This window comes from Leopardus geoffroyi, chromosome A3 (genome assembly GCF_018350155.1).
Source record: "Leopardus geoffroyi isolate Oge1 chromosome A3, O.geoffroyi_Oge1_pat1.0, whole genome shotgun sequence".
NCBI lineage: Eukaryota > Metazoa > Chordata > Mammalia > Carnivora > Felidae > Leopardus > Leopardus geoffroyi.
The window spans coordinates 35,993,735-36,018,466 of NC_059336.1; the positions used below are offsets into that span (position 1 = coordinate 35,993,735).

General features: G+C 40.5%; 2 long non-coding RNA genes across 2 annotated transcripts in view; one reads left to right on the forward strand and one right to left on the reverse strand.

Moving 5' to 3' along the window:
• Nucleotides 1-24,732, reverse strand: part of LOC123580501 — a 167,975-nt gene that overhangs the window by 18,967 nt on the left and 124,276 nt on the right. The window lies entirely within an intron of this gene.
• Nucleotides 11,637-18,063, forward strand: LOC123580504. Its single transcript, XR_006703330.1, has 2 exons — nt 11,637-12,047; nt 16,843-18,063. It is a non-coding gene; the product is annotated as an uncharacterized LOC123580504 (long non-coding RNA).

The following is a 24,732-nucleotide window of genomic DNA, read 5'->3' on the forward strand; positions in this document are numbered from 1 at the left end:
GGGATTTGAGCCAGAAGATGATACTTGGAAAGGGATTCTACCAGAGAGATAGAACCAGTAGTATAGATAGGTGATAGATGATGATAATAGATGGATGGATGGATGGATAGAGAAAGGGATGTATTGCAAGGAGCTGACTTACATGACTATGGGGGCTGGAAGGCAGGTCATCAGGAAGTCCAGGCTGGAAACTCTTGGGTGAGAGCTATCCATACAGTTCACAAGTGGAACTTCTTCAGGGAAACCTCAGTTCTGTTCTTTCAACTGAAAGGATTGGGCCCACCTAGATGATGGAGGATAATCTCCTTTATATAAAGCCAACTAATTGTAGATGTTAATTGCACCCACACCTACACCTATACCTTTACAGCAACACCTACAATTAATGTTTGATTGAGTAACTGGGTACTATAACCTAGCCTAGCCAAATTGGGACATAAAACTGGCCATCACTAGAGGTGTACTACTGAGTAAAAAGCTGGGGGAAGCATCACCCACACCAGGAAATGCAGTGAGTGCTGGGCAGAAGCTCCAAAAACATCCACAAAAGCCCCACTGACAAAAAGAGTCCACTTTAGGATCTGCCTTACCAAAGGTTACCAACTCCAGATTACAACTCGGTCAGCCATATACAATGAAGGCCCTTTGCTTTATCCCCTCCCTCACTTTCTATCTGTGAAGATAGGAAGCTGGATGAATGAGCAAGTAGCTAACCAGGCCCACTTTCCCCTGAGGCAGGCTTGAGCTGGAATTCCTTACAAGATTTGTGTTAGGGAGCCTGGACATTTGCTCTTAGAACTAAATTTTGTTTGTTCATGAGGTTTTTTGTGTGTCTCTTTTTAATAATTTTAACGTTTTGAGTTAATGTCTAATTTACAGAAAAGTTACAAGAATTTTACAAAGAATCCCTATATATTCTTTGCCCAGATTACCCACATGTTAACCACATGGCTTCTTTCTCCTTCTCTCTCCATATATATATGTGTGTGTGTGCACGCGCATGTGTGTGTGTGTGTGTAATTATTTTTTCCTGGACTATTTGAGTGTCTGTTGAAGACATAATATCCCTTACCCTTAAATACTTCAGTATGTATCTCCAAAAAACAAAAACATTCTTTTATGTAATCATATTATACCTGTCAAAATTAGGAATTTAATATTTGAATTAACTAGTCATGTCTACAGACCTTATTCAGATTTTGCTATTTGTCCCAATAATATCCTTTATACCAAAAGAAAATCCCAGATCACAAGTTGTGTTCTGTTGTCCCAACTCTGTCATCTCTTTTGTTTAAAAAAGTTCCTCAATCTTCATTTTTTCTTTATGACATTGATATATTAGAAGAATACATGCCAGTTATTTTGAAAATGCCCTTTAGGGGCGCCTGGGTGGCGCAGTCGGTTAAGCGTCCGACTTCAGCCAGGTCACGATCTCGCGGTCTGTGAGTTCGAGCCCTGCATCAGGCTCTGGGCTGATGGCTCAGAGCCTGGAGCCTGTTTCCGATTCTGTGTCTCCCTCTCTCTCTGCCCCTCCCCCGTTCATGCTCTGTCTCTCTCTGTCCCAAAAATAAATGAAAACGTTGAAAAAAAATTAAAAAAAAAAAAAAAAAGAAAATGCCCTTCAATTTTGAGGTCTTCTATTTCCTCAGGATAGATTCAAGTGACACGTGCTAGGCAGGACTACCACAGATGTGATATTGTACCCTTCTCAGTACATCATATCAGGAGGTATGTGATGTTGACATGTGATGTAAACTTTGTGAATGTTAATCTCTTGGTTAAAGTGGTATCTATCCAGTATCTCTACTGTAATTATTTTTTCCTTTGAACTTAATAAGTATCTTGTGAATAGAACCTATGAAACTATATAAATTTCTGATTACTCCCATAATTGTCACCCACTAGTTTTAGTACTCATGAGGATTCTTGCCTGAAATAGTTACTACGAGGATGGCTGTCATAAGACGAGTTACTTATTTCATCATTCTTTCTACATTTCCTAGTTAGCTTTCTATTTTGGGACAGAGCGATATCTTCTTCTTATGGATTTAAATCCATATGGACCTGTGCATTCCTTTTTCATTTAATGAGTTTATAATCCTTTACTAACATAATTTTGATGCTCAAACTGCCCCTGATTTTTGCCAGTAGAAGCCTCTTCAACATGGCTCCTGAGAACAAGACATGTTGTTTCCTCCAATAATTAGAGGATGTTTTATTTCTTGAATATGTTGGGGGGAGAAATGCCCACCATGGTTTTATTCAGGTATAAGGAAAATGAGTCTGCAATAGCAGACTTTCAGAGCATCTCACTTTCTGCTATCACCCCAGCAAATACCACACTTCCTCAGTGCTAGTTTCATATACAGTGGTGTTCTGTGATCACCTTCAGCCATTTGCAATGTATGCTGAAAGTGCCAGTGTCAAGTCCTATTAATCCTCTTTCCCCACATATGAAGTGTTTATATTCATTTGAATGGCTCAACAACATGTTTGAATGGGAACTGTGTGAAGGAACATTTGAGTGACTAAGTTTATTTCAAGTTTAACTCTAAACCCTAACAGCACAAAGCCAGAGTTCTTTGGTGGCCCTCAGTAGCCATCAGTACCATCAGTACCAACCAAAGAGTGGCCCATGGACCAGCAACATCAACTGAGGGCTTGGTTCCACTCCCAAAAATTATAGTAGAGAACATTATACAAGCTTAAAAAAATATATTGTAGGGGGGTGCCTGGGTGGCTTAGTCGGTTAAAAGTCTGACTTCAACTCAGGTCATGATCTCACATTTCGTAAGTCTGAGCCCCACATTAGGCTCTGTGCCGACAGCTTGGAGCCTGGAACCTACCTCAGATTCTGTGTCACCTTCTCTCTCTGTCCCTCCCCTGCTCTCACTCTGTCTCTCTCTCTCAAAAATAAACATTAAAAAAATATTTTGTAGAGGACATTTTACTGGCGTAAAAAATAGCATATCAAAGTTACATTAAAAATAAACATTATAAATGGTATGTATAATCTTAGACATGTAAATATGCAACACTCAAATAGTAATTTTTCTGGGTTTTAGAATTATGAATTAACTTTTATTGTCTTATTTTAATTTATATTTTCTTTCTTTTCTTTAGCAATGAGCATGTATGACTTTTCAATAAGCAACAAAATTATTTCTTTGAAAAAATAAAACAAGTTCACCCAGCATTCCAGAATGCCAAAGTGATTTTATTAGTATTTGTCTGCTTTATCCTTTATGTATATTGATTTAGTTATGATTCTCTCAGAAGGAGACACTGAGCCAAGAATTCAGGAACAGGTGATTTGTTGAGAAAATGCTCCTGGGGGGACTAGTGGGGGTGTGGGGGGGACTAGTGTTTGGAAAGTGAAGGAAGACAGACAAGCTGGTGAAGCCCCAGCTTCAATTTAACCCACAGGGAGCTGTAGAGAACAGGCAAAAAGTACTAGGCTTTTGGATTCCTGCATCTGTTAATAATTATAGCCTAGGGGGTGCTGGTAAGGCTATTCCAGAGCTCAAAGGCAATTCAATGAATTGAATCATGGGTCATGGGGGAGCTTGTTGGAAAAGCATACAGAAGCTGGGGGTGGGGATGGTGTGGGAAAAGGGATACCAATAGTGCTGAAGAAATGTAGATGTAGGCTCTTAAGTCTAGAAGGAAATACTCTCTTCTATTCATGTCCTTATCTTCAAATTGACACTGTGTAAATTGGTTAAGAATGTGGTTTTTGTAGTCAGCAGACCTGGATTTGAATCCGAACTTTGCCATTTACTAGCTGCACGTCTACGGATCAAGTTACAAATTGTTTCTGAACCTCAATTTACTAGCTGCATGCCCATGGATCAAGTCATAAATTGTCTTTGAATCTTAATTTCATCCTCTATAAAGTAGGGATATGTATCTGCCCCTCAATACACCATCTTGAGAATCTAACGGCATTACATCCGTAAGGTTTCTAGCTTTGTGTCTACACAGTCAGTGCTCAATAAGGGATTTAACCTTCTTTTAGTCTCTAGAGGCAAGGTAAACCAAAAGAAGGCACAGGGATGAAGACGCAGACCTAGATGATCAGAAGAGTAACAGTTTGTTGAAGCAGATTCACGTTCGGTCTGTTGAAGTGATTTAAATACGTAGATATTTTCTTTATCTAGTTACTGATAATCAGAGAAAGATGAGCGTTACTCATTAGCTACAGAAACAGTTACAAATTCCAGCCATAGTAAGTCTAGTGGCCCAAATGTTTACTTTGTTTTGTTTCTAGAGCCTAACCAACTTCTGGAATCAAAATAGGTAATTAAAACAGAGTCTTAGGTCAAGCTGCCTAGAAACAGAGCCAGAGATGGAAACTCCTGTGTAAATGCTTCATTGCAGGCCTGCTCCCAGGAGAAACTTTTCAGGGCGTGAGATAAAGTTAGATTCAGATGGATTCCATGGGAGATAGGGAGGATGAATTGTACCACAGGGGTTGCCCTGCCCAGAGGGAAGGAGGCTGGCTGTTATAACCTGCGTCAGTCAGTCATCGGCCAGCCTCTTGTGGAGACAGAGACAGAGACCTCACAGAGGCAAGGTGGCTCTGATCAGCCAAAGGCAATCCTCCAGAGAAGCGAGTAGCTCTGAGCCACCAGTCACAGCCATTGAGCAATGGGTGTGCCAGCTGGGAAGGGGAATCCCATAAGATCTGCTACAAATAACATGTTTTTGTGTGCAACTTTGGGTGTAAAGTTTTCAACAGTGACTTCTTGGGGTTCATTTTGTATAAAAAGCTTTCTCTCTTTTAAAAAAAAATGTAACTTTTACAAACTTCCAGATTTGTCTAAACCATTCTTAAGGATAAAGAATGAGCAAGAACAGCAATGAGAACCAATTCAGAAGCTGCTTAAAAGGAGAAAGTTGTTTCTGCTTCTTCAAGCTTGAGTTGAGCATCATCAATCACTAAAAATTATAACCATGAGAGACAGATAGATGCATTCAACACTATGATCAGGATAAGGTCATGTCTAATTGGTACAAGTGAATCACACACCCCCCGTACAGTTAATTTAGCAATTTTTGTTGAATTCACAATTGAGCAAATTCCTTATGTAGCCATGAAGGTACCCAAGAGAACCACTCAGCCTGTAGTTTGTTTTTGAGGAAGGTGATATGACAAGGGAGGAGAAGAAGAATTTAGATGCCTTCTACACACAGATATAAATTTGAAGTAAATAGGCATCTGAACAGTGTTATTATTTTCTAAATATTTACACAGGCTATATATTTTCTCTGGATTTGTGTTCCTTTAACAAAGAACCCTGGGGGGAATTTATAAATGAAGGCAGATGAGGCATTTACACACATCAAATAAGCTCATGCTCACATTCTTAGATCCTTAGGTAATTGTTACTACATCATGAATTTTATCTGGGCAATAAAGAAAACTGAATATTCTGTTAATATTCTGGAACTCACTGGGGATTTTTTTTATCCTAAATAGTTGAGTATTATGTGATGCATATGTGTGTGCATATTTTATTCAGGATTAATAATGATAGACTTTCCCTTTTACCTTCAGTAAATAAGACTTTGAGGAACTAATACATAAACGATGATTTGATTTCCATAGGTTTAGTGACTTTTTTTAAAAAGATGATTTGAAATATCCATGCCTTTTCTTAACCTGGTAGATTATTATGTTCTTTGTTGTTGGGACATGCAGGCTCCGCTCCTAAGAAAGCTGGAAATAAGAGAAATAAGTGTTCCCTCACAAACATTAATAAAATCAAGACAGAAAGAATGAAATGAATAGACAGTCTTTCTGATCAGTCTGAATGGGTCTTAAGCTAAAGCAATATATTACATAGCCAAAGAAATAAGAGTGTCAGCCAAGAGATGGATTTGTCAGCAACAGAATTATCACGAAATGTGGGCACCTGGGTGGCTCAGTTGGTTAAGTATCCGACTTTGGCTCAGGTCATGATCTCGCTGTTTGTGAGTTTGTGAGTTTGAGCCCCGTGCCAGGATCTGTGCTGAGAGCTCACAGCCTGGAGCCTGCTTCAGATTCTGTGTCTCCCTCTCTCTCTGCCCCTCCCCCATTTGTGCACACCCACGTGCACTCCTGCTCTCTCTCTCTCTCTCTCACAAAAATAAACATTAAAAAATTAAGAAGAAATTATCATGAAATAACAGCACAGGTAGACTTTGTGTCTCCAGTCCCTACACAGGGACCTCTATTCTATACAACACGTGCATTTTTGTTCTAGATACAGACCTTTCAAGACCGTTACCACTAGAATTTTGAACCAATCAGCAACACTTTTTCTGCACACAATTTGGGTGTATTCATTCATTCAGCACGTATTTAGTGAGCACTGATACAGACGATTCTGGAGCTGTGCCCTAGTTGACCATTCAGCCTCTTCTATCAGCTGTGCCACTAAATCCTTGCATTAACTTCCCTTCTGTAAGAACTCAGAGTGCTTTCTGTTTCCCTGGTTGGATACCAACTTACCATGATGGCATGTCAGGAGAAAATAAAATGCAAGATCAGGCAGGGTCCCTGCCCTTATAAAGCTTCCAGTTTGGTAGCAGAGACATATTTTAATAGAATAACCACAAAATACATATGGGACAATCACACAAGTTTGGATAATTAATGATTATCATAAGACAAGATTCCATAGGGTATACTCATTTAAGGGCTTTTTTTAAAGTTTTCATTTAAATTCCAGTTAACATACAGTGTAATATTAGTTTCAGGTGTATAAAAGTGTTTCAACATCTCCATACATCACCCGGTGCTCATCACAAGTGTACTCCTTAACCTCAACATCTATTTCACCCATCCCTTACCTCCTTCCTTTTGGTAACCATCAACTTGTTCTTTGCAGTTAAGAGTCTGTTTCTTGGTTTGCTTATATTTTTTTTCCCTTTGCTCATTTGCTTTCCTTCTTTAATTCCACATATGAGTGAAATCACATGGTATTTGTCCTTCTCTGACTTTTCTTGGCATAATAGTTTCTAGATCCATCTATGTCATCGCAAACGGCAAGTTTTCATTCTTTTTTTATGGTTGAGTATATAGAACATCTATGTATATATCACATCTTTATCCATTCATCAATTGATGAACATGAGATGTTTCCATAATTTGGCTATTGTAGATAATGCTGCTATAAACATAAACATATCCCTTTGAATTAGTATTTTTGTATTCTTCAGGTAAATAGTAGTATGATTGCTGGATCATAGGTACAGAGGGTTCCCCTTTCTCCACATCCTTGCCAATGCTCATGTAAGGTTTTAATATGGGTAGAGAATACAATACATCAGGACAAAGGATAGGCAATCATATTTGGCTCCAAGATCCCAGGCATACCACCCCTCCACCCCTGAGGCCTTTCTTAGTTACTCAGGACAGGACATGCTTCATCTTCAGATTATACACTATCAAGATACTTAACTGGGTGCAGACACACATTTATTGAAGGTTCTTTTATATCATTAGGCATGTAAAAACCCAGACATGCTGTATGACCTGTTAAAACAGGTGCAAAGTATCAATCTACACATCTTAAAAAGTCTAGTCAAGCTAATTCAGGTTGCTTCCAGGGGAATTTTGAACTTTAAATAGCACATTAATAAATAGTCTTAGCTAGCACATGTTCTCCTTATCTTAACCAGACCTCCAGGCATCCCAGGAGATAAGCATAATGCTACCCCAGTATAGCTGCAAGGTACCCTGTCCTATGGCAACATGTAAACTTACAGAGTGCGCTAGGGAATCAGGGAACTTCACACTAACGAAAAGGCATATTAATGGAGATTGGGAGGATGAGTAAGGAGTTATGTTGGCCCTGATGGAAGGGAAGAGTCTGACAGAAGGAACAGCATTATGCAGGAGGGATCCGTTCCAAGAAATAAAATGAAGGCAGCGTGACACGAAGAGAAACAGAAACTGGGTGGGGGAAAAGGCCCAACCCAGATCCACCCAGAGCCCAATTGGGGTTTTTGCTGAGCCGATTGGGAAAAGGTACTCCTTTGCACTTGGAACTCTAACAGGATGTGAACCTGGAGCTGCTGGTGGACATCCGTGCCACATTGCAGGGATATTCTGGCTGAGATTGGAGCTCACACCAATTTAAGCAGGGCTGAAGGAGCAAGGGAGCTGGAGAGCAAGTGCCCCCAAGCCCAGGAAAGAGACACACTTTTCAAGTCTTACATTAGTCCATCCCTTACATTCAGTCCATCCCTGGAAATTCTAAACTTCACAGGCCATTACCTTCTCTTTCTATTAAATTGGTTCATATTGAGAGCCCCAATACAAAGAGGACCGCCCTTCAAAAGTTGTTGAAAAGCACCAGGAACTGTGGTGTTACCAAAGTTAAAGAAATTCCTAGGGTGAGGGAAGTATCAGTAGAATTAAATAGAAAGCAATTACTTCCCCAAATCCATATGGTTGCCTTGTAAATCCCTGAAGGGATTTTCCTGCCACATTGAAAATGCAAGGTAGTCTACACTTAAATTATTTTAAAATTAGTCGTGGTAAGCAACTGAAAATCACACATATACTTCCTCAGCGCCTCGTCACATGTAGAGAGTTTTGTTCTTATGCTAATCGATCCCGACTGTTATACTCCTGAGTTTCTGCATCTGTTCCTTAGTGCTTGTTTCCTTCCACTGGACTATATTCGCTCTCCCTTTTGCCACTCATAACACAGCTATTTGTCTGAAGCAAGTCTGCTTCTATAGGGCTGCTTCTAATCAGTGCCCACTGGTCAGGGGCTCCCCCTTATTCCACCGCCTTCTTATTTGAGTCTCAACTGCAGCCCAGGTTCCAGTATGCATAAGAATTGTCAATCATTCTGAAAAAGTGAAGGGATTACCCATAAGCAGGGAGCAAGTGGTCTCAAAAACTCTTTACAGAGGACTTTGCAAGAGCGTTTCTTTTTTTGGAGGGTCAGGTGGGAGGTGGAACTGGTGGAATAAAAACACTTCCTAGACCACACATCAGCAGATAAATGCGTTCTGCAGCATTCAACTTACTTTGTGGTGCCAATTTCTAAATGTGCCACGTGTTTTATGATGCAAATGTGAGCACCTCGTCTTAGGCTTTTCTTCATTTGATATGTGTGAGTAGGAATGCACACACACACACACACACACACACAAGAACAGATGATATTATCTAAGCCATTTGGTAAGAATTTGTCTGACAAAAAATGTAAAATGTACTTATTGATTCAAATGTCGTTATGGTTTTGGTGCTTTTCTGTATCTCCCTTTCCACTTATAGAAACCATCTTGAATAGAGCAAAATGTTCTTAAATCTTTTATACAAAAGATTTTTTCATATAAATATAAAAGATATACAAATCTTTTATATAAAAATCTATATATATATAGATTTTTTCATTCTAAAAAAATCAATAGTCCAAAAGGTTCATCCTTTTTAGGCTTCAGGGGAAAAAGAATGACCAGAATAGAGAGAGAGAGATAGAGCTGTTTTCACTTTCAGCTAAACTTTTCTGAAGTTGTGTCTGGTTTTCCCATCTCTGTTTTCTCACCTCCAGCATTGGTATTGTTGGCAAAGCTTAAAAGAAGAGAAACCTAAATTGAAATTGGGGGAGTCAAATGAAATCCTCACTTAAAGACTACAAGTCATTCATTCATACCTCCATTCATTTCTTGCAGTAAATATTAAACATCTCCTAAGGATCTCCTACTTTCCCCATCAGCATCCTAGGCGCCTGGTGTAGAACTGGAACCAAGCACAGTCATGGCTCCCTTGGCTCTTGCTGCCATGGTGGGGGTGGGAGAGCGGAGACGGTAGCAAATAAACACAAAGTATCATTATAAATTGTGATGGGGGCACTTGGGTGGCTCAGTAGGTTAAGTGTCCAACTTTCAGCTCAGGTCATGATCTCATGGTTTGTGAGTTTGAGCCCTGCATCGGGCTCTCTGCTGTCAGCACAGAGCCCGCATCAGATCCTTTGTTCCCCTCTCTCTCTCTGCCCCTCCCTGCTCATGCACTTGGGATTTCTCTGTCTCTCAAAAATAAACATTTAAAAAATAAATAAACAGTGATGAATGTTATTGGGTGAAGTTTTAGGTTGGGAGGCAGAGAGGGCTTCTGTGAGTATGTATCTAATCTGAGACCTAAAGAATGAACGGAAGCTGCCAGGTTGGTGTGGGGGGACAATATACACACAAACTACCTCAAAGACTCTGAAGTCAGAAAGTGCCTGGCTTGGTGAGGAGCATGTTCTGAGGAAGACCAGAAAGGCCTAAACCAAGAAAGTGGTGAGGGGGAGATAGCTGAGGGTGTGGTTGAAAGGGAGGCTGGAGCCAGATGTGGAGGACCTTGCAGGGAAGAATAAGGAATGTGACTTTTTAAGTTCGGTATAAGGGCATTTAAAGGAGGCAAGCAGACAAATGGCATGATCCAATTCTCTTTATTAAAAGCTCATTGTGGAAAAAAAATAGAGCATTGTGGCTGCTTTATAGAAAAGACAAAAATGAAGACAAAGTTAGAAGTGATCAGGTAGCTATTTTAACAGTCTGGGTGAGAAATGACTGTAGCACAGCTCAGACTCCATATCAGCCCTGAGGATCTTCTCCTCCTGGTTTTCACATCCTGGTGTGGTTCTTTCGAACATTAAACAGGGCTGATCTGGGTAATTTAATGACCATACAAAAATGATGGTGTGTGACTATCAAAAGTCAGCTAAAAGAGACATTGCGGCCTCTTGTTTGTTCTCTCACGGATCACTCACTTTGGAGGCATCCAGCTGCCATGTCCTGAGAACACTCAAGCAATCCTACGGAGATTTCCACGTGGGGAGGAAGCCTCTTACCAACAGCTAGCACAAATCTCCCCAGCCATGTGAGTGCCACCATTGGAAGCAGATCTTCCAGTGCCAGTCAAGCTTTCAGATCACCACAGCCCTGGCCAACATCTAATGCAACCTCATGAGACACCCCTGGCCAGAATCATCCAGCTAAGCCACTCCCATATTCTTGACCCACAGATACTGTGTGAGATATATAACATTCATTGTATTAAGGCACTAATTTTTTTAATGTTTATTTAGAGAGAGAGTGAGCAGGGGAGGGGCAAAGAGAGGGGGAGAGACTCCCAAGCAGGCTCCGCAATGTCAGCACAGAGCCTGATGTGAAGCTCGAATTCAAGAATGTCGAGATTATGACCTGAGTGGAAATCAAGAGTTGGATGCTCAACTGAAATAACTTTTCTTTTAATAGAAAGAAAGTGTGAGCAGTGGAGGTGTAGAGAAAGAGAGAGAGGGAGAGAAGGAGAGAGAGAATCCCAAGCAGGCCTGGTGCTGTCAGTGTGGAGCCTGATGTAGGGCTCAATCTCACAAACTGTGAGATCATGACCTGAGCTGAAACCAAGAGTTGAATGCTTAATTGACTGAGCCACCCAGGCACTCCCAGAATATTTTTTAAAAGGAATTCAGCTCTGGTAACAGAGATTCGCTATTTTTAGTCTCTAGCTTTTGAGGTAGGCAGCTAGAAGTACAGCTAAAGGATTTCAGAGTTCACAAAAGTGAGACAAGAGACCCCCGTGAATCTCTGTTCAGTTTCTAATATTCCAGTGTTTTTCTAGGTGGCATTGAATTGGCAGGCTCAGAATTTGCAATAAAAATGTTAATTCATACTTAATTCTTTATTAGCATCTTAGCTCTTTCACTTACCAGCTATGTGACTTGGCAAACTGACCTCTCTCAGATTCTGTTTCCTCATGTGTAAAATAGGGGCATTCACTCAGTGTAGAGGTAATTTGTATCATCGACCAGATATTTCCTGCCTGTCCCCACACACCATAGGGTTGTACTCTCTGTCCTGACCCATTATGGTTGGGTGGTTCCAGGCAACTAGTTGCGAACAAGGAATTCTGAGCAGAAGTGATGATTGTCATTTCCAGGCTGGAGCTTTAAATTGCAGATCGGAGAGTCTCTGAGCCCCACTTCCCTCTGCTGCTGGCAATTCTGTCAGCCCAGGAGCTACAGAGCAGGTTCCAGAGCTACCCATCAAAGGACATGGTAGGTTATAAGCAACTAAGTTTACAGGTCGTTTATTACTCTAATAGACTGACTTCATAGATTTGTGTTGAAGACACAGTAGGATGATATATACTAGGCAATTACTCTATTATCTATCACACGATAAAGTGCTAAGTTGCATATGTTTCCATCATTCAGGCATTGCTGGACTTCCAGGTCTATTAGCATTTATGTAGTTGTCAGAATATAATTTTCAGGCCTATGATTGAATGGCACTTCAGAAGTGTCTACTTTGGCATTTAATTATACATGAAAATTATTGATCATCAAGTTTGTAAATCATATTTTCTGTTCATGATAATTGATAATATACGAGAACCTTAAGAACAACTCCTAATGGCTAAAAACTAACATCTAATCTCCTTTTCAATAAATAACCATAAGCAACTGATTTACTCAACTCTTGCCAAATACAATTGAGGCAAGTCTTAACTGTTTGATAAATATTGAAGGAATGTTTAGTTTTAAATCATAATAAATGCAAAGTATATGGGTTTAAAGAAGTAAAAAGAAATTCTAAAATAACGTTGGTTCCTTTCTCTTTGCCTTTTTTTCAAATATTTGTTCTCGACTTATAAATATGCACCTGTATAAATTATGACTAAAGCTATTTTTACCATTTCACGTAAATCTTTTGCTGAATATATGGAACCTTAATCTCTGGTGTATTATGTACCAAAGGATAATAGATTTGGCAACAGACATAGATAGCTACATTCCGTTAAAAACCAACTCTATAATTCACAACTGGACTTGGGTTCTCTTCCCAGTCCAATAATACACTTATCTGCCAAATGGTCTACAACAAATGTTTTAGTTTTATAATTTGCAGAGTCATATTTTTCTCCATTTTAATTTTTTTAATGCTTTATTTTTATTTTTGAGAGAGACAGAGTATAAGCAAGGAAGGGGGAGAGAGGTGGGGGAGACCGAGGATCCAAAGGGGGCTCTGCGCTGACAGCAGAGAGACCAATGCAGGGTTCAAACTCACGAGTGGGGAGACTACGACTTGAGCTAAAGTCAGATACTTAACTGATTGAGCCACCCAGGCGCCCCTCTCCATTTTAAATGATAGATTCTAATACTGATATTGTTTTCCATGCGTTCTCAAAATAAAAGCTAAATGGTTTCACCATAAGTATGATTTAGTTAAATTCATTCATCTCTTGATAGGAGATGGTTCAATTATTGGACTACCCCAATCATTAATCATGTTATTTATTTAATTTCTAAATACTTAAATACATTTTTTCCTTATAAAAGGAATGCATAATCATACAGGAAAAATGAAAAATAGAAGAAAAAAGAAAAAAGCCACCTATTATTCTAATTCTAAAGAAAACCACGGTTAACCCCTTGAGGACTTTATCCCAGTCCTTTTGCTCTGCACACATTGGCCATAAAGGTAAATGCAAATTCAAAATATATATAACATTTTTAACCTTTGTTCCTGAGTATAAATGTAATCCATATGGCTCTTTAAAGAGAATATTGAAAATATAAAAATACAAAAACATGAAACCAATGAAAACCACCAGAGATCACTGTTACTAATATTTTTGTCCTTCCATTAAAGGCAATCATTACTTAGCAACTTCAGAGTTCCCTCAAAAGGTGTAGAATGGTCTTCAGCAGCATGGTTAGATTTTCCAGAGCACTGAATATTTATTCACTTCTGAGTTGGAGCACCTGCATTCATCATGCATTTGCAACAGGGGGTAACTATCCTACATTACATCCTGATGTCCTATGATAAAAACCCAGCCTGTTCTCACCAAGAGCTCCAGGTTTGGGGAAGATGTACAGTACGAAATAACTACAATGCAGAGTGATTCGTGCTAGCATTTGAGAGAAACTCGAGATGCAGTGGAGCACAAATCTATCCTGCTGGGGAAGAACTTATAAGGGGAAACCAGCTTTCTGGAAGCTATGCAGTAGGGCTTTGCTCTGAGGGGTGAGTGTAGCCAAAGGCTGGGAGAAAGAGAATCAGCAGGGAGCTTATGCTACCCAAGAACAAAGGTAAGTCCACATGGTTGGAAGATAGAAAGGTAAGACAAGAGATGAGGTGGGAGAAGTCAGCATAGCCTTTGTGTTTTCATAGCAAGGAGTCTGAATTTTATGCAAACAGCCATGAGACAATTAAGCATCAGAGCGACATGATTAGGTGTGCATGTAAGAGAGAGTACTCTAGCAGGAAGGAAGGAATGAGAGACCTGGCAAGGCTGAGGCTGAGGGGGACAATAAACTATGGCAACATCCAGACTAGAAACCGAGAGGGCCTGTGTGAAGATAGCTGTGACAATGAGTGTTAGAGAATCTCAAGGAGGCTTAGAATATTCCTTACCCTTTCACATGCCACTCGGGGATGAACCTTAAATGTTGATCATGCCTGCCACATTACTAATAAGGCACTATCTCAAGACTTTCTTTGATAATCTCCTTTTGGTTTTAGGAGGTAAAACAAGGCAAATATGTTTTGCGGGCACCTGGCTGGCTCAGTTGGTTAACTGTCCGACTTTGGCTTAGGTCATGATCTCGTGGTTGGTGAGTTTGAGCCCCACATCAGGCTCTGTGCTGACAGCTCAGACTTGGAGACTGCTTCATATTCTAAGTCTCCCTCTATCTCTGTCCCTCCCCAGCTCACGCTCTCTCTCTAAAAAAAAAAAAAAAAAGAATATGTTTTGGGTACCACTCCAAAGGGATCACCATGTAAGACTAGATAAGATTCTGACACTATAATTGAAGTCAGGACATAGGGTACTATGCTAAATCACATATAGAGAGCAGATAGCTGAGGTTGGTTACTTTAAAAACCCTTCTAGGGCAACATGACCACTGCAGAACTACAAATATACTCATTTGGGTCATGATGATTTTATCTGAGCTATAAGTTGAAAGAAGAGTAAATCTATTCTGAACAATATAGTTACTGAATCATAGTCATTCATAGTATGTCAATGAGACAGTTACCCAAATGGGTACACATCTGCTGGAGAAACAGATATGTTGCTTAGGAGATGAGGACTTTCTAGATGTCAGGGGACATTGAGATTCAGTATCAATTATTTTCTTTTTCCACTTGGGCTGGTAACATGGTTTATTTTGCAGTTTCCTTAATCAAGATGATTGACACAGAAAACTATCCAAAATTTTTAGCACAGCACTTACAACTTCCAAAATGTGGCCCCTGAATATTTTTTTCTTTAACAATTAGAAGTTTCTGAAACTCATTTGAATTGCTTTGTGAGGGGATAATGAGTTTGTGGTCACTGGAAGTATTGGGGGAAAAGGGCTGAAAAAAATCCCTGGATGAGAGATTTTAGGCAGATTAAAATACTTGTTTTGGGTGAGTGTCTGACACTCGATCTTGGCTCAGATCATGATCTCAGAGTTGGTAGGCTCAAACTCCACACTGGGTTCTTTGCTGTCAGCTTGGGATTCTCTCACTGTGCCTCCCCCTGCCACTCTCTCTCTCTCAAAATAAATAAATAACATAAAAAAATAAAACACTGGCTTATAGCTTTGAGGTGAGGATTTTTTTCCTGTTGTAGTTATATAAAGATATGCTTATGTATTACTTTTTTCTTTCTTGCTATCCAGCACCACATAAACAGATTCAACGAAGTTGGTGTGAGATTTCAGATACAAGGTCAGAAACCCAGATACCTAGAATTCCTTTAACACATATATTTGAAGTCTGCATATGGCTTGACTAGGTTGGATCTTCTTATAAAGCAATAATTTAAACACTTTATTCATTCAGCCTTGAGAACTTTGTGTTGCTAGATATGGAAAAAATAAGTCATACAAAAGAGTTATTGAAAATTGAATCAAATGACAGAGTACAGGTGTCTAGTCCCATTGCAAAGCCATTTTAATGAAAGAAAAGTTGACAAAAACAATCCATAATAGTACATAAAAACAAAATTTTCCATCAAAGGAACAAAAACTATGAAGACTCTGCAACCTTTGGGTGCAGAGAAGGTAACAAGTCCACACACACATGGGAGATAATGATTTTTCCAAAGTCAGAAATATCAGAGAAAGCCCAATGAAGGGAAATCACATCAATGGTGTAATATGACAGAAGGGGACACTGCCATTGGCTGATGGCAGGTGATGCTATCTCTACCTGGAACATTTCAGGAAATCTTTTAAGAAATGAGGTCTGAGCTGGCTTCATAATTCTTTAAAGTTTTTAGTATTCTAACACTACTGACTGAACTTGCTCAGGATGAAGCCACATGTCCCTTGAGAGTGTACTACACTGGAAAGAAGAAATGTATGACTGAGGCAGTTTTGACAGTGGCTCCACTGCAAGAAAAAAAAAACCGGTGACGCAAAGCCTTCAGGGAAGACATCCCTTCTCATAGTCATTAAGTCCTTTTTGATGCTCCACAGTTACTCACAGAACGTCAAGAACATAAGACAAGCTTCGTGATTAGTGTCTGAGAGATAGGGAATTGCCTTTAGGCTGAGGGGCAAGACAAAGTGGGAAAATCGGCAACCGGACAAATTGGAGCCATTCCAGTCCCAGGCATCTTAATTGTCATCCTCACCATGTTTAGAGGGGACTGAGGGTTTCTGTGTCTCCAATGAGATTCTTTCCCCTAAGGAACTAGATTAGAGAAATCTAGGACTGAAGATGGGAACTGTAAAACCAGTGATTGATAAAAATGGAATTGGGAAAGGTGACTAATGAGTGGGCACAGAGAAATAAGAAGCATGATGTTATAATGGGATCTAATGGGAAATCTGAAATTTTTTCCTGCAGGAGATGGCTAGAAATAAAACAATTTCATTCTGAATGAGAACAAGATTGCTAAACATCACTCTTGGAGCAATCTAGGATTCACGTCTCCATGTTCTGGACTCAGAATTTAAATGGGCAAACGAATGCAGAAGACTTTCAGACCACTCTCCCTTCTTTGTATGTCTGGCTTCTTCCCATCTCCCAAATTCAACATTAAGATCATATTCTTACATAAAGTTCTCCATGACTGTTAAGCAATTTGGGCCTATGTAGTTCATTGGAATGCAACACATGGGTATTTCAAAGTCAAGTGATTAGAAAACTATGGGCCCCAAATACTGTTCATGGAAATATGCCTCCATAGTAAATGCTGTCAGAGCACCTGTGCCCTTCCTAGCTTCTGCTGGCCCAGTCTTCTGATTCTTTTCCTCACTGAATAGCCTCTTATAAAGCACCTGCAACTCTCCCTGGGGGCTTTCTCTGGCTGCAGGAGCATGACACAGGGTGCAGGGAAGGCTGGAAATATCTGTGAGTTGATGCCTCCAGAAGCAGCCCTCAATACCCATCCAGTGGGAAGTTTTGGATAAATAACCTCATGTTTCCCATGGGGCAACACTGAGGCATGTTATGCAAAGTCTCCCCAGGGTCCCCAAAGTCCTGAGTTCCCACTGACTGCCACAGTGGTAATTCTGCTCATTAGCATATCTTTGATAAATTTTCCTCCCTTCCTTGTCTCACTTCCTTACTCACCTTTGAGTGGTTCCTAGGATCACCCTCCAGATGAACTACTTGTACTCACACCCTTATCTCACAGTCTACTTCTGGGGAGACCCAAGCTAAAACAGCATTTTCCCACATGAGAAAATGAACCCAATATAAAAAAAAACTGTATTAAGAGGAGCATGAACCAACAATGGCTGATGATTAAGAAGAATAGCTGCAGGTAAAAACTATAGATAACACCACCAGGGATGCACTGATCAGGTTTTCCCCAAGCCTAGGAATGCCTAGTATCTGTTTGTGTGCAGCTGTGAAATGTTTAGTGGAAGCTTTCATTGGAATCCTGAATTACTGTTCCTAGTAAACTCCAAAATCGTGTGATCTAAAATGTATGAATACCAAATTTTAGTAACAGTGAATTCTTCATATAGTAGCTTACTAGTATGTAGCACTTGTTTATATATAAAAAATAAAATGATACATGGCATATTACTTGCTCATAATAAAGAAAAAAACTCAGTGTTTTAGCAGTTCCAGACTTTAAGACTCCTGAAAGCCTTGTGAATGCTGATCCACACTTTGACAACTCCTGTCCTAAAAAGAGGTCACATTGGGTAAAAACCCCACTACTTTCTTGGCAGCCTGACTCTTGGGCCAAAAATACTTTAAACAGTATGTTCCTAGTCCTTGAAAGAGCAAACATGTCTTTAGGGAAAAGAGGAAAAGAAAAGCATACAGCAATCTTATCGATGCTGGGTCTGATATTTACTCTTCTGTTTCTTGGGTCAAGGCTGCAGGGTGTAAACTGGGCTCCTGCCAGGTTCTTAGCACAGTCTTTCAACAGTAATTCTCCAGGAAGTCCTGTTTGAGAGAGAGAGAGAGAGAGAGAGAGAGAGAGAGAGAAGAAGAAGAAGAAGAAGAAGAAGGAGGAGGAGGAGGAGGAGGAGGAGGAGGAGGAGGAGGAAGTACCTGGGAGGATATCAGCCATCTTTATGCTGTTCAGTGGTTCTCTGTTTGGGGGTTGGGGGTAGAGGGTGAGGGTAACACATGGCACATCAATTTTAAATCATCCACTGTTTGCAAAGAACTTCCTTTGGGTCTAGATTTTCACTACCACTTAGAAGCTATTGCTCTGGTTACCTGTATGTTTTGCAAGTTCACCTTCCCCTACAAGGCTATGAAGGAGTTAAGGGCAAGGATCTTGCCTGAATTACCTCCGCATACCTGGGACAGTGCAGAGTGAAAGCCCTACTCCCTTGCCTGGGGTTAAGGGGGAAAGAGCAAACCTGAGACCAGACTTCCCCTGTAGTGCCCCCTGTAGGCTCCACTGACTTAATCTGAATGGACCCCCTGCTTGACTTCCTTTCCTTCTGTCTTGTTTCCCCGATTCCTTCACTGTCTTCCTGGAGCCCTTCCTTAATAAACCATTTGCACATGATTCTCATCTCAAGGTTTTCTTCTATGGATCACCAGCTATCATGTCAACCCACAGGACTAAAAACTGGAGCACTGGCAATATGCAAATTAATGGCTACCATTTTGTCCTAGTTAAGGGTTCTCGGAAATCAAGGAGGAGAAATCCACTCAAATTAGCTTGAATGGGAACTTTACAGAAGTATACCATGACTTGCGGGAGTTAGAAAGTTACCTGTAACTTGCTGGGGCCACACAGTCTCCCTTCTCTGATTCTCTCAGTACATGAACTCATCTATTTTGCTGCAATTCAATATTTCCTGTGATGCTTTACTCTAACGTAATTGCTTGCATATGGCTATGGCTTACTAAGGAACTAAAACACTTTCCCTGATACAGAAAACCAGCTTATTCAAATCTTAGTGTCCGAGGTCCAAATGCTGAATGCCAGTAAAAAACAAACAAACAAACAAAAAACAACAACAAAAGAAACAAACATCAGAATCTGATTAGCCCATCTTAGGTCAGGTGTCTTCCCCATCCCATTCAGATGCAGCTGTGGAAGCAAGGTCCTCTTTTGAGACTCGGCCCCTTCAGCAGTACTGCGGCATGTGTGTATTTTTTCAAAGGGGATTATAGGATCAAGGCAATGACTGACATCTCTAGGAGAATAATAAACCAAGACTTTTTTGTTCTGCCTTCAAACCTCAGTGTTGGCACTACCCTACCCAATCCAGGAGGAAGATTCTCCCTCTTGAACAGTTTTCATCTATTCCAATCTCATGGGCTTGTTCACGGTCTACCAACATGCTGGGCTAACTTTGTCTCCATGCTAAATTTTTTTTAACATTTATTTTTGAGAGAGAGAGAGAGAGAGAGAGAGAGAGAGCAGGTGGGGGAGGGACAGAGAGAGAGAGGGAGACAGAAGATCTGAAGCAGGCTCTGTGCTGTGGGCACAGAGCCCGATGCGGGGCTCTAACTCACAAGGTGAGATCATGACCTGAGCTGAAATCAAGATTCGGCCTCTCAACTGACTGAGCCACCCAGGCGCCCCTCCATGCTAACTTTTTTTTACAGTTCCTCCAGCCATGCAGCCTTTAGTCTCTGTTTCTACAAATACTTTCCTTCCTTCATTTCCTACTTTCTCCATGAAGCTTTCCTCATCCTCCCCTAACTCCTATAGCACTATTATATTTTGTTTGTTTGTCCAAGTTGCATGATAAAGTCAGGGCTATCTTCCCTACTTAGTAAGCACTCAAAATCAGGAAGAAACCATGCCTCCTACTTCGGTTGCTTCCTCTACAGAATCTGGCACCATTCTGAGCACACAGCCAGCAAAACAGAGCTGCTTCTGCTTAATGTGCCAACTGGAGTAGATTACACTTATTTCAATGCCTTCCTCATAGGCTGAAACACCAAGTTTATATCATTGCCCCTTGGGCCTCACCACTCCAGTGTGAGCTTGCTCTACTTCCAGCTGCAAGGATCTGCATCTCCTTGCCAGATGGCTTTCTTCCAAACAGCAGAAAGCCACTCTGGCCTCAGCACAGTATACTTACTGGACAGTCTGGGAAATTAACTACTGGTAGCCCTCCACCGACGATCCTTAGGGACTGGTGGATATACAACCCAGCACCCCTGCCCTCCACAGATCAACTCTGGGTCTTCTACATGGCTCCCCAGGGTTCCCCCAGGGGGCTTGAGCTCCAGTTGACCACAGGGGTAACTTAACTTGGTAAGGCACTCTTTATGGTTGCCTTCCCTTCCTGTCTCACTCCCCACTTCCCTTCTAGTGTTTCCTGGGGATCACCTCCCAAATAAACTGCTTACCTTATCTTGCCTCAGGGTCTTCTTTGAGGGAACCGAAGCTAAGACAACATTGAATTCTTAGGGAATGAATGAAGTGGGAATTCTCACTTTCCCCTCAGAGGCAGAGCAGCCAGGCTAGGGACAGGGTTGGATTTCTCAAGGCTGGGAGAATAGAAGACTCAACTCCCATTCCTTAGCTCAAAAGTGGAAGCTTCCATAAAAGGGAGGCTGCACGAGAATCCATTTAAAACAAAAAACGCTGCCTCCTGGGGGCAGCTGTGAAGTTCACAGCATCCAGCTAGACCCAGAAAAGGCAGGTGCTGACAGTACAGCTGCCCACAATTTTCTGGCCTAATTTGGGATGGTTAATATATCTTGGCAGCCCAGTAGCCATACCCCCACTTGTCAGGGTTTCCATTAGGAAGGAAGGGAGAAGGAAAGAACAGGAAAGAAAAGAAGCAACCAGGAAAAAAAAAATGACAATGATTAGACTTTAGACTTTTTGCTAAACTTCACAGACAACATTTGACTTGAGCTACGAAATCAGAGAAAACAATGTCCCTTTTCTTGTATCTTAAATTTTGGAACAATTTCTAGCTGCTGGAATAGTTTTTCAGAAACAAAGCAGACAAAAGCCCTACAAAAAGATGGCGGGGAAAAAAAATAGTTAACCTCTGATGAACTTGAAGAACAGCTTGAGTATTTCTGATGGTTGATTGCATAATTCAACTTCTTGAACATTTAATGTGTTATTCCTTTGTTTACTGGAGGAATGCAATTGCTCAATGAAATGTGAAAAGACTTGACAAGAACTGTTTTCATGATTGTCTACCAAGTTCTTGCTTTAACTTGTTTGCTTAATCAAATGTTTACTTGTGATCTCTTTGCAAGGTTCTGAATTTCATTACCTCTTTCTTTAAAGAGAAGTCAATGTGCTTGGGAAGGAAGGCTTGCTCATCATAGGTCAGTGAACATTAGCACTTTCTAATAATTAGTTCCAAGCCCCAGTTTCTAGACAACTAACCAGTTCAGCAAAATCTTACTTCATAAGAAATTGACCTATTTTCAGCAGAGCTTTGCAACCAGTGCAAAATGTAAAATCTCATAGAACTGTGTTAATTTGTCATTATAGCCAAAATGATTTGCTATAGCAAAGCAACAATTAAAGCAAATGATGCTTGTCTCTTTATTTGGAGATATCTATAAGACAGCTCTGTCATAACTTCAATTTGAGATCTGCCTGGCTGTCCTGATGAGAACCATCTTAATGACCTTATAAAATTCTCATTGTCTTCCATTGTAAAAATGTATAGCAAGTTTCCTCCTCAGCTATGCATAATCAGAAGAGGAATATCCTCACTGCTGTGGACTTGAACAAAAATTTGTCTTCTCAGAAAAGTAGCATGCTAAACATAGGAGGGATTTACATCCATGCTAGATAGAGGGAGAAAACCTTTAGTTTAACAGATGAAAGCTATCTTCCTCCTGTAAATTATCGTAGTAGCCAGAATAATGGGCCCTTCCCAGAAAATGTCCACATCCTAATCTCTGGAACCTACGAATATGTTACTTTACATAGCAAAAGGGGAGTCTACAGATGTGATTAAGAACCTTGACTCTCAAAAATGAACAAACGTTAAAAAAATTAAAAAAAAAAAGGGGGGGTGGTGTCTGGGTGGCTCAGTTGGTTGAGCAGCCAACTTCAGCTCAGGTCATGATCTCGTGGTTCGTGGGTTGGAGCCCTGTGTCGGACTCTGTGCTAACAGCTCAGAGCCTAGAGCCTGCTTCTATTCTGTCTCCCTCCCTTCTGCCCCTCCCCTGCTTGTGCTCTCTCTCAAAAATAAAGAAACATTAAAAAAAAAAGAATATTGAGACATGGCATTATCCTGAATTAGCTGAGTAGGCCCAACGTAATTACAAGGATCCTTAAAATCATACAACCTTTCCCAGCTACAGTCAGAGGAAGACGTGACTATGGAAGAATGGTCAAAGCAGTGTAATCTTGCTGGCTTTGAAAATGGAGAAAGGGGCCAGGAGGAATGTGGCTGGCTTCTAGAAGCTGGGAAAGACAGAAAAAACAGATGATTTCCAGAGTCTCCAGAAAGGACTCCTGTACTGCTGAAACCTTAATTTTAGCCCCACAAGACCTGGGTCAGACTTCTGACCTCCAGAACTATAATAAATTTGTGTTGTTTGAAGCCACCAAGGTCACGGTGATGTGCTGCAGTAGCAACCGAAAACTAATACAGGTATAATATTTCAATAATTCCTGAAAAATATATAAGAAAAAATATTATGATAAAGTTTATTTCTTCCCCCCCCCCCAGAAAGGTCTAGAAGTGTGATTTTTCTTCTTTTCTCCTTCATATCATCACCTTCCATTCCTTTTGTAGAAGAATATTCATTACAAGTGAACATCAGGTCCCCTGTCATCTTAACCCCCTGTGGCTTTCCCTCATCCATTCCCTCAACCATAATCCTATTTCAGCATGTATGGTTATCCATTTTAAAAATATTAATTACAAATTCATAATCCATTTACAGCATTATTTTGTGTGCACTAACTTTTTACATATAAAGTTCAGAGAATGAAGGACTGTTTGACAAGAGCTGGAAAACAAAGGACACAAAGCCACAACCAAAGAGGACACATCTTTAGAAAGAAAGAGAGGGAGTAGAGATGAGCTTCTGGACTTCTCCCTGTCTTCCCTTTGCTGTCCTATCTCCCATCTCCTACCCATGCCTCCCATGGTCTGAACCAGGGCAGAAGCCAATGGGCTGAAAAGTCTGAGAATTGTAGCTTGCAGGATGAGCCTTCTGCAATGCAGAGGAGAGCAGGGGAAGTGTGGAGAAGGGATTTGAGAGCAAGCAGGCAAATGTCTGGCCCATGCTCTGCAGCGTATATTCTGGATTTACAGTAAAGTCCTTTAAAAAGTCCCTTACAAAAAACCTTTTGATTTTCAGCTTTCCGTATCTTTGTTTTGTTGTTTGTGCCAAGGGACCTTTGAATGCTTAAAAGGAAAATATGAAGGAAGTCCCTACTATGGGGGAGGGACCTACTGGGACAGGAGCTGCCCCCCACCCTTCCCCAGTTTGCAAGTCCCTTGCAGCTTGAGCCCTCGTTCACCATTCTGCTATAACTGTATCTTCTGGCTTCTGAGTGGGAAGAAGCACTCTAGAATCATGATGGCTGGAAAGTGGAAGAAATGAAGCAAAGTGCAATTTTTCCAGGGTTGCCAGATGATTTCAATAATATCAGATGTGTATGAGTAAAAAATTAACAAAAGAGCAACCAAAGAAATGCAATATGGGGAGATCTCTGGAAATAATCTACACCAACATCTAATATTTTGCATTAAATAGAATATTTCCCCATTTTTTAAAATTTTTCAGGAACTTATGTTTTATACCCTTAACTGGAGGAGTATCATATAGAGAACAAGCAAAAGTACTTAGATTGTTCCAGACTGTTGTATGACTAACATAAGAGAGGTTGCTGACACATTTCTTCCATGCTTTTTTCCAGAGTGAAAGCTCAAATCCCGAATACTGTCAGAACAAAAGGCCACAAACATAGGTTTGGTGAACTCCACCCTATAGAGTAGCAGTAGGGTCTTCAAATCACTGGTTAGACAGAAACTATAGACTAGCACTATCCAACAGAACACAATGTGAGCCATGTTTGAAAAAGTGCAACAGGTAAAATTAATTTTAATACTTCCAACTCAATATATCAATATTTTGACAGGTGATCAATATAAAAATAAACTATTTTTGTTTTTTCACATTGAATCTTTGAGATCTTATGTGTATTTTATGCTTATACCATGTGACAATTTTTATCAGAAATGCTTGGTCTGGGGGTGCCTGGGTGGCTCAGTTGGTTGAGCATCTGACTTCAGCTCAGGTCATGGTCTCATGGTTTGTGAGTTCAAACCCTGCATTGGGCTCTGTGCTGACAGCTCAGAG